Genomic DNA, 11,655 nt, shown 5'->3' on the forward strand with positions numbered 1-11,655 from the left:
CGGTTCTTCAACCGGGACAAAACAATCGGGACTAAAGGCCCGGTTGGCTTACGAAACGGATCCAAACGATCTCTACGTGGCAGCTGCGGGGCGCCAAGGCAGGAGGACCGTTAGTCCCGGTTGGTAACACCAACCGGGACCAAATGACAGCCACGCGTCAGCAGCTCGCAGGCGCTGGTCTTTTTGAAATTGGGGGGGGGGGGGTGGGTGGGTTAGGGGTTTTGGAGGATTTTAATAGGGGTTTCATATTGTGTTAGCTAGCTACTACATATAGAGAGAAGTGACCTCTCTTTCTTCGTGCTTGGTCGATGATAGCTACTAAATATAGAGAGAACTCGACGCTAGCTAGTAAGTAAATGAAGGAACCATTAATTACACAACATCGTCATGAACATATATAGAGAGAAGTGACCTCTCTTTCTCCGTGCTTGGTCGAACAACTCGACGCTACTACATATAATACACGATCATGCATATATACAATAGATAACATCTCTTGCGATCCCTAACTAGCTAATATTTATCATCCACCAAAATCGGTAAGGAAATCCTGATGATATTCCCCGTCTGATGGTATGACATGCTCAACAAAGAATCCCGCTAATTTATCTTGAATTGCTCGTATGCGATCAGTTGGTAGGAGTTCTTTCCACTTCCGCTTGATCTAATTTAAAGAAGGGGGTCAAAACTCAACACAATTGATGGTAATAAAATAAAAATATGAATATTATTTATCGTACATCAAGTTCTTTAAAATGTGAATATCCACACCAGTAGAAAAGAGGGTTTTGGTCCAGGTCCTGAAATCCTATTAGTCCCGTTCACATATGAACCGGGACCTATGGTGACATTGGTCCTTGTTCGTGAGGCTAGGGCGTTGGCCGGGCATCGTGGTCCATTGGTCCCGGTTCGTCTCACCCCCTTTGTCTCGGTTCCAGTCAAGAACAGGGACTAATAGGCCGGCAACCGTTCGTATCCCCTTTAGTCCTGGTTGGTGGATCAAACCGGGACTAAGGTGTGGTGGCGGGCGTTCGTATAACCGTTCGTATCCTCCTTTAGTCCCGGTTGGTGGATCAAACCGGGGTGGTGGCCCTTCGAATCACCCCTTTAGTGCCGGTTTGTCGTCCAACCCGGGACTAAAGGTACAAACGATTCGCCCTCCCGCGTCGCTTCCAGCGATGAAAACTGCAACCGAAGCAGAGTCTATCGCCATTCTCTGTTCTTCTCCTCTAGCGCTCTCCTCTGCTCTTCTTCTTCCTCTCTTCTTCCATTCTTCTTCCACCATGACATATGAAACCAGAGTGGTGCGCACACATGGCATGACCAAACTCAGGGTCGGGTACACGAACGAGAGCAGGGCGGTGCCAAATTTTCTGTCACGGTTCCAGGAGTGGGTTGTCGCTGCGCCGGAGCATGAGGTGTTTTTGGGGCTTGATCTGGAGTACATGGCCAACTTCAAGGTGTTGTCGTCATCCACCTGTGTTTCAAACAACATGTCTTGATCTTCTAATGGGCGAGGTAAGTTTTGAGTCTTTCTTTGATCCAAGGTTATGAAAATTGCATGCATTGATCTTCTCTAGGTTCCATTTGATAGCAATATGGAGTTTCTATATACGTTCCATTGGATAGTTAATTGAGGGTTTCTTAATTAATTCATAGGATATGAAAATTGCATAGGATAGCAATATGTGTTACAACATTGGATATATTGATCTCCCTAGCTAGGTTCCATTGAATAGCATATATTGATCTCCCTAGGTTCCATTAGATATATTACAACATAGGCTTTCTTTGATCTAAGGTTATGAAAATTGCATATATTGATCTCCCTAGGTTCCATTGGATAGCAATATGCAGTTTCTATATATGTTCCATTGGATATATAGTTAATTGAGGTTTTTTTTATCAATTCATAGGATTTTTGATCAATCCAACAACAATAAAAGTAAGAAATTTGTACAAGTGTCTATCTAAATCATACAAGTAAGAGTTTTTTTTTAAAGAAAATAAGAACAAGAGGCTCACCACGATGGTGCCGGCGACGAGATAGGCGCGGGCGATCGACGACGATGAGGACGGGGATGGGACGGCACCCTACACATGTGGAGACTCTAAGAAGTTAATTTGAGCTTAAGTTGTGCATCTAAATCAAAAAAACTCCCACATACACTCCTACACTAAAACCCATAAACCACTCTACTTTTAGAGCATTTGAAATAAGCTAAACTAGCAGTGAGAGATGAAAGGATGAAGTAACTAACCTCTTGAGGAAAATGGAGCTTGGAAGTCGAGCTTGGAGAGGAAAAAACTTAAGTGTGGCTCGGGCATTTCATCAAACACCTCATGTGCATGGATAGAACGGTGGCAAGAGCAGGGCATGCACACCTCTCACAGGACCAAAAAATAGAGGAGAGGGTGGAGGGGCGAGGGTATATATAGGCATCTGTTTGGTCTCGGTTGATGGTCAGAACCGGGACAGAAGACTGACCTCTCGTCCCTGTTCCAGCCACCAACCGGGATTAAAGGTTCTACCCCAGGAGCAAGGACCACTGGTCCCGGTTCGTGTCTGGCACCGGGACCAAAGGGGTCAGACGAACCGGGACCCTGGCCTGGCCAGCGCCCTAGCCTCACGAACCGAGACTGATGCTTCCATTGGTCCCGACAGAACCGGGATGAAAGCCCTTTCATCGGTTGGACCGAAGTCCTGTTTTCTACTAGTGGATATGGGCGCCGAGCCGGAGATACAAGGCATCACTCATGCCCAAGCCGGAGATGTAACCTTGGATGCTTCCCCAACGCTTCTTTATAATTAGTGCACAACGGTAGCAATGCTCCTGTCTTCAGATTCAGACCGGGTTGTTTGCGAAAATGAGCAAATGGGTAGGGAGGGGAAGTTTGTCGTCGTCTCTTCGGCATCCGTCGGTAATCCAATGGATCCTTGCTTGTTCTTCCTTCTTTTTTTCTTGATTTAATTTACTTAATCATGCACCTTGCGTTCAGAAATTAAAATAAAAAGAGCAATTGCATCCTTTTTACTAGTTGTTGATGCACGCGCGCCAGGGTCACAAGGCATGGCCGGCTCCTTATACCAAAGCTTAGCAGGGTCTGGGTACTTATAAATTGTTTTAGACTTCGATTGAAGAAAGAATCCTTGGATGCGTCCCCATTGACTGTACAACGGTCGCAATGACGTTACTAGGTCCTTGTGTTTTTAACACACTCCAACTCCTTCCCCACGAACTCTGCTCTTAATTTAGAGACCATCTTATACAGTTTGATTAAGATAAACAAGCTGGCTCGTCCACCAATTTCAGATCTAACACTTAGATTAAATAAATAAACCTTGGATGCGTCCCCACTGAGTGCACAACGGTAACAACGCTGCTCGCCGCACCTGTGCTAGGTCCTTGTCTTCCTAAAACTCTCACGTGATCTGCGTAACTATGATGCTCTTGATATAGAGACCATCTTCTTGGATGCCTCCTCCGGTGCATCGTGCGAGGCCGAGGTCACGGATGGCGTTTGAAATAGTTCAAGTGGCTAAGGAATCTGAATCTTTTGTTGCACCCTAGAACAAGCTGAATCTTTTATTGCACTGCATAACTAGAGTACTAGTACTGTCGAGTGAAACCTGCCTGCCCCTTGGCATGGAACAGCTATAAAATGACCCAACAAGGGCTCTTCTGAGATGCACTCACATTGCTACCTTTCTTCCCAAAACTCATACAGAACTCCCACCGCACTCACCAAACTAGCTAGCCTAGCTGGCCGGCGGAGGAGATGGAGACGGCTATCGGGGCGGCGGGCTGGCTTGTCGGCAAGGTGTTGGACAAGCTGTCCAATGACTTGGTGGCCGCGTATGTGGCCAGCTCTGAGCTCCGCCTCAACTCCGAACAGATCAAAACCAAGCTGAAATATATGCAAGGGCTGCTGCACGCGGCCCAGGACAGGGATGTGAGCACCAACCCTGGCCTGCAGAGCTTGCTGGAGGACCTGAGCAAGAAGGCAGATGAGGCAGAGGATGCTCTGGATGAGCTCCATTACTTCATGATCCAAGACCAGTTGGATGGCACCGAGGAGGCCGCCTCAGAGCTCGGTGATGGCCTCCATGGTCATGCTCTCCATGTTCGCCATGCTGCTCGCTCCATTGTCGGTAACTGGCTTACATGCTTTTCTTGCTCGCGTACACAAGATGATGATTATGTTGATGCTACTGTGGTTGCCACAAATAACCGAGAGGATACAACCAGGTCTAATAGTGGTAATGATGGTGGACATGTTGGAAAGCTCAAATTTGATAGAGTAGCCATGTCCACCAAAATCAAGTCTGTGATAGAGAGCATACACAGCCTATGTGATCCTGTCTCTGACTTGCTTAATAAAATCCCCAATATCAATATAGCTATTGCCATGAAAAGAGCCCCCACAGGTTCAGTAGTTGCACAAGATAAATTGTACGGGAGGAGAGTCATCTTTGAGCAAACTGTAAGTGTGCTCACCGGTAGCACATATCTTGGTGAAACCCTTTCAGTTCTTCCTTTTGTTGGCCCCGGGGGTATGGGGAAGACTACTTTCACCCAACACCTGTATAATGATAAAAGGGTTGAGGAGCACTTCACTATCAGGGTCTGGGTATGTGTCTCAACTGATTTTGGTGTGCTCAACCTCACCAGACTGATCCTTAAATGCATACCTGCAATTGAAAATGAAAATACAGTTGTACAGTTGAAACAACCGGTTTAGACCAACTTCAAAAATCCATCGCAGAGAGGCTGAAGTCCAAAAGGGTTTTACTTGTCTTGGATGACATTTGGAAATGCAATAGTGAAAGTGATTGGAACAACCTGTTGGCTCCATTCAGAAAGGGGGAAACCAAGGGCAGCATGGTTCTTGTCACAACTCGGTTTCCATCTATAGCACATTTGGTGAAAACAACACATCTTGTCGAACTGCATGGTCTGGAGCCTAATGAATTCTTTGAATTCTTTGAAGCATGCATATTTGGTCATAGCAAACCTAGGCATTATGAAGATGACTTAATTGATGTTGCAAGAGATATTGCTAAGAAACTAAAGGGTTCACCACTAGCAGCCAATACAGTTGGTCGATTATTGAGAAAATACTTTTCTCGTGAATATTGGATTGGAGTTCTTGAAAAGAATGAGTGGCAAAATACAAAAAGTGATGACGATATTATGCCTTCTTTGAAAATTAGCTATGATTACCTTCCTTTCCTTCTAAGAAAATGTTTTTCGTATTGTGCCCTTTTTCCTGAAGATTATAGGTTTTATAATTTAGAGATTACTAGCTTTTGGATTGCGATAGGTATCTTAGACTCTGGTTGCCAAGACGGTAAGAATTATTTAGAAGAACTAGTGGACAATGGTTTTCTCACGAAGGGAGTTGACAATTCTAAAGGTCAATACTATGTGATGCATGATTTGTTGCATGAACTATCCCGTAATGTTTCATCACAAGAATGTGTCAATATAAGTAATTTAAATTTTAGTGCCAATAACATCCCACCGACTGTTCAACACTTATCAATCACAATAGAAGATATATACAATGAAAGTTTTGAACAAGAAATGGGCAAACTGAAGGGCAGGATTGACATTAGAAATTTGCGAACTTTGATGATTTTTGGGTTACATAAGGCAAGAATAGATAATATTTTTAAAGGCGTTTTTGAAGAAATAAAGGGTCTCCGAGTATTATTTATAGTAATGAACACCCCAGGAACTATGCCAAATAGCTTTTCAAAACTTATCCACCTGCAATTCCTTAAGATTAGTTCATCCCGTTATGGGTTAAATGAAATGACTTTACCTACCACATTGTCTAGATTTTACCACTTAAAATTCCTGGATCTACAAGATTGGAATGGTAGTACAAAGTTGCCTAGAGACATTAGCCGCCTTGTGAATTTACGCCTTTTCCATTCTTGCAAAGAACTCCACTCCAATATTCTTGAGGTTGGAAAGATGAAGTGCTTACAGGAGCTAAAAGAGTTCCATGTTAAGAAAGAGGGTGTTGGGTTTGAATTCGCAGAGCTGGGGGAATTGGGAGAGTTAAAAGGAGAACTCCGCATATGCAATCTTGAAAATGTGGTGTCCAAGGGGGAAGCTAGTGCTGCCCAACTGAAGAATAAAAAGAATCTGAAAGGGTTGAAATTAGTTTGGGGTACGGAGCACCAAATCATAGAAGATGATGTTCTTGATGGTCTTCAACCACACCCCAATCTTAGGGTGCTTGGCATTATAAATCCCGGTGTTGTTGCTTGTCCTGGATGGTTGTGTGGTGACATAGTCACAAAAAGGTTGGAGTCTCTTCATCTGGAGGGTCTTTCTTGGTGTCCTCTTCCAGCTTTTGAGCAGCTACCACACCTCAGTAGTCTCACTTTAAAAAATATTGCTGGGATGAGTGTGTTCGGGCCTGGCTTTAGTGGTGTTACAGAAAGAAGCTTCATGCACCTGAAGAAACTTGAATGTGAGGATATGCCAGAGCTTGAGAAGTGGGTCGGGGAACCTAATAGTCGTCTATTTTCAAGGCTTGAAAGCATCAAGTTTGTGGGTTGTTCTCTTCTCTGCTTGTTTCCCTTCTTGGAGAGCTCTGACCAATTTACCAACCTGTGTAGTCTTCATATTGATAACTGCCCCAAGTTGTCTCAGTTCCCACCCATGCCTCACACCTCCACACTAAAAGATATTCGCGTGAAAAGTGGTGGGTCAGAGCTATTTTATGATGGTAAGGAATTGAGCATTGAAGGGTATGCCGGTGCTTTGGCCTTCCACAATATGGATAAAGTGGAGGTTATGAAAATTACAGATGTGTCACACATTTCATTTTCAGACCTCCAAAATCTAAATTCATTGAGAAGTATATGTTTCAAGAAATGCGATGACATGTTTTCTGCAGAAATGGCTGACAGTGTCATCCTCCACTCAGTTCAGACTCTTGAGATAGAGGAATTACGTATTACTGGAGAACTGTCCTCAGAGGTTTTGAAGTGTTTCCCAGCTGTTTCCCAGTTTACCATCAGAGGGTGTAAGGGCCTTGAACTTCCCCTTGTGGAGGATGGAGGACTCTTGGACCTCAAGATGCTCCAATCATTTACAGGATACAATTGTGGGAAGTTGTTCTCTCGGTGGCCCATGGGCAAAGTAGCTGGAGGAGCTCCTTTCCCTACTTCCCTCACGGAACTTGGGATTTCCTTTGAGCCAAGCCTGCAGTCAATGGGACTGCTCTCAAACCTCACGTCCCTCACCAGTCTATGCCTGAATGGTTGGAATAAATTACAAATGGATGGGTTCAATCCTCTTATCACAGTCAACCTCAAGAAATTTACCATAAATGCTATGCATTTTGGAGAAGAGAACAGGTCCATAGCAGGGGATCTGCTGTCAGAGATTGCAAGGAGCAAACTAATGCATGCAGGTTCGTTCGAGCTGGACGAATTTCAAGTGGACAGCATCTCGGCAGTGCTTACTGCTCCCATCTGCAGCCACCTTGCCGCAAGCCTCCACGCATTGTGGTTCAATTGGGATCAGCGTGCAACAACCTTCACGGAAGAGCAAGAACAAGCGCTGCAGCTCCTCACCTCCCTCAAACATCTAAACTTTCACTGGTGCGGAAATCTGCAGTCCCTCCCTCAAGGGTTACGTGGCCTTTCTTCTCTCAAGGGACTATATATCTCCTTTTGTACGAAAATCCAACGCCTGCCGCACAAGGAGGGCCTCCCCGCTTCACTGCAAACGCTATATATATGTGGTTGTAGTCTTGAGCTAACTGAGCAAGCCGAGAAACTGAAAGCAAGTGACCCGTGGTTTTCCGTAAATATAGTGGGTACGTAACCAACCCCTCAGTCTTAATTTAATGATTTGAGGTGATGCCTCCCCATGCAATATATGCCTGCCTTTGCTTCTAAGACCTGACGGGCTAACACGTTTCAATTGCAGGGCGACGGAACTAAACTAGCAAGGAGCAGAGAGAGAGAGAGGGTGCTCCCTCTCGATTCGCCTCCTGTGGGGCACGAGGGCGGCGGTGGAGCAGAACTATGGCGGCCATCCGGGGTCGCACAATCGCAGTGATCTTGTCGTGATCCGCCCCCGACCCTGGTACACTTCTCTCCCTCTCTCTCTCTCTCTCTCTCTGCGCCTTAGCTTCTTGTTGGCGCCATTCGTTGCAAGCTATTCGTGCGCGCGCGTCAGTGGATCTAGTTCGTCGCGTCGTGTTAGGATGTGGAGCAGCTCGGCATTCGAAATTGGTCCCTTCCTGGTTGGTCTCCTAAATTGTCCTGGGATGGGCTCCTAAATTGGTCCCTTCCTGGTTGTTGCGTGCAGAAATGATTACCGATTGGAAATGCCAAACAATAAAAAACTGACGAGTTTGGCCTGCTTAGTTCGTATGTTGTCTACAGAGACAGGATGCAGATTTCATCCTACACGACACTTGAATTATATTCTGAATCTTATAAAGGCAATTGTCAGGCCACTAAAACCGTCATGACAAGAAATATATCTATTGCAAGTACCTCTTTAAAAAAAGTAATAACTTAGCACATTCTGCACATACATGACCCAATTTACAAAAAAAGTATACACTGGTTAACATTAATTGTTGATGAGCCCTACATTACCTGAACATCGTGTAGGTCATGACATTAATTCCTACTTTCAACTTTAAGCAGCCAAGCAGATGGTCAATTCTTGCTGTTCGAGTATGTTGACCTTGTTTTTATCTCACTGATGATGTGGTGCAGGTAAACAGCATGCAAAAGGTGTGAACGGGCAGCAGGTCTACGAAATATTTGGAGACGCTGTAGCCTGTAGGCATACAGCCAACGGCGGCATCTTTGTCTCCTGCAACGAGTGTGCCTTCCCGGTCTGCCGCCCTTTCTATGAGTACGAATGCAAGGAAGGGAACCAGTACATGTGCCTGACTAGATACAAGAGGCTGAAAGGTTTGTTTCCGCAATGGCATATTGCAAATTGCATGTAGCAGCTGCAAGATTTCCCTTTTTTGTGACATGCCATCCAGTAGGAATTTGCTAGCTAGGTAATAAACTCTGCAATCTTTCCTTTTTCAGAACTATAGGCAGACGTGAATAATGGAGCATGTGACAACAGGTTTAATCGTTCTGTTGTTAACATGATTTGATTTTGCAAACTGTGCATCACTTGGAAAGGAACAACACTTCTGATGGCAGGTTTCTGACCATTCCAACATTGCAACAGTATCAATTAAAAAAGAGGCATGATCCTAAGCTCCACATTATGGAACATTGCAGATTATGTGGCAACCAACTCGCCATTCTGCAGATTGTGCCTCTGTCTTCTTCTTCGATGGAACAACCATTGTGTTAGTAGCCTTTTCCTGACCATTCCAATGTCATAGGCTTTGTCCACAAAATAATGTTTTGTTATGATCTTTCTTCTCTCAGGAACATCCTGAACATGTAGATGTGTGCATGGTCGTCCAACCAAAATCGTGACACATGCTATATGGCTTTTGTTTTTCGTCGGTCTTTAGTTGGATTGTTGTTGATCGTTGCTTTATATATAAAGAGGTCTGAAAGCCTTTTTTGGTTCGAAAAGAAGTTACGAGATACTATCTTCGTCGTGGACTGTACTACTCCCTCCGTCCGAAAATACTTGTTCGAGGAATGGATGTATCTAGATGTATTTTAGTTCTAGATACATCTATTTCTATCCATTTTTACGACAAGTAATTCCGGACGGAGGGAGTATTAGGCAACCGTAATGGTTTATTCAGGTGTGGAAAAATATTCTAACCTCCAAATTATTGAACATTGCAGATTTTGTACTTCACTTCCATGGGCCATTGGCCAAACTCATTTTACTCACTCATTGGCTGGCTACCATTTTATCAGATCAACAGTTTTTGGAGAGTATTATTGACTAAATAAATGGTAAATACCAGCAAAGCACCATTTAATCCTCTGTTATGTGTACCTATCTAAGAGTGAATTCTACCACTTGGCAGCTTTGCATTCAGGATAGAGCTCCTCCATCCAGATAAAAACAGGAACGGAATCCATCCAGATAATAACAGGAACGGAATCATCCGTCTTGATATTTTCAAAGACCTGCTGTCTCCTTCATTTGACCACAAATTCCAAAGGTTAGTTGGTCATTCTCTATCAAGACGGGCAATCTGATGTGCCATATGCTGCGGTACTGGCTTCAGACTGACAAGTGAACTTGGTTATCATTCAGGCCTTGGTCTCAATTTTTGCTCTGGACGATAGGCGCACAATCTGTGTGTGTTCACTCTGTCCGCCAAGCTGATTGGTGGAGTAACTGTGCTGGGAGAAGTCGGTGAGTTCACCATGAAGCTAAGCAAACAAAGGTGCTCTACTATAGGCAACAATACATTCTGTTCTTCCAATGAAAACATTGCCTTGATTCTTTTTTCTTTCTTCAGTTTGTACAGAAGAACAAGTATCCAAACATGTACAATGAACTTTGAAACATGGTATCAGTTTTGACATATTAATTTCATATGCTCCGAGGGATTTTGATATATTTAAATATACTCAATTCTGAAGTTAACTCACAAAGTGAAATTGTTTAACATGGTTATGCAGTTGTTCTTACTATCGGAAACACAAGTAGTATGTAGCAATAGTTTATTTGTCAAAGATGCACTTCAGAAGCAAAAGTTTATTTGTCAAATCGGTGTTTGCACGTTTACTTTGGTTCAGCATCTCTCTCTATTGCCAACTCGCCAAGGGCTAACCTGTCCTCTACCTACATAATACAGTGGAATGGCAGCCTCTGGTAACAAGTTGATAGTCACCTGTTGCCCGCGACACTCACCCACCCAAGCCGCCACACTCCCTCCACAAGATGCCCGACGTGACCTGATGTTTCCTCGTAGCGACATGAGGTGAGTTGTCCGAAATGATAAATACCAGTAAATTACCATTTCATCATCTGGTATGATTGTCAAGAAATGAACGGTGGTAGTTGGCAGCTTTGGGATGAGGGCAGCGCTCCTCCATCCAGATAACAACAGCAACAGAAATGTCTGTCTTGATATTTTGACGAAGCTGCCTCCTCCTGCATTTGACCACAAATTCCAAATGGTTAGCGAGTCGGCCATTCTTTCCTCCAAATGAGCAAGTCCAATGTACCATATGCTGGATTTCGGGACTTCCATTACAATTTCTTGTGACTTGTGAACTTTGTTTAATCATTCAGGTCGTCCCTGTCAATATGTCGACCTAAACATGGAAGAAGTCATCATTCAAGGTGTATCATGAGCTCATGACTGCTCTGGATGATAGGTAGTCGGTACCATTTTCATCAATGTCTTCATTGCGTGGGGTTTATCCCCTTGAGGATTCTTCAAAGCTCGTGAATTTTCCTAGTTCACCATGAAGCAAATTAGGTGCTTTACTGAGCCGAAACAATTGATTTTTTTTCTCTTCTTTCTATAGAATCACCATCGCATTGATTCAAATTCTATTTTTTTTCAGTTTTCTTGTGCCTGCATAAAAACAAACTGTCCAAATATAAATTCTGATGCTTAAAATGGTGTTCTATTCTGAAGCCAGGACTCCAGGATCGATGCTGGTATGCATTAAGTTTTTATTCTCTGTGATTTTTACTGCGTTAGAAAGAGTTTGCT

At 43.9% G+C, this 11,655-nt stretch overlaps 1 pseudogene; it reads left to right on the forward strand.

The window, feature by feature from the left end:
- Positions 1–3,702: 3,702 nt before the first annotated feature.
- LOC123403871 lies at positions 3,703–11,378 on the forward strand (annotated as a pseudogene).
- The last annotated feature ends 277 nt before the right edge of the window (positions 11,379–11,655 follow it).

Source organism: Hordeum vulgare, chromosome 6H (assembly GCF_904849725.1).
Source record: "Hordeum vulgare subsp. vulgare chromosome 6H, MorexV3_pseudomolecules_assembly, whole genome shotgun sequence".
In the NCBI taxonomy this organism is placed as follows: domain Eukaryota; kingdom Viridiplantae; phylum Streptophyta; class Magnoliopsida; order Poales; family Poaceae; genus Hordeum; species Hordeum vulgare.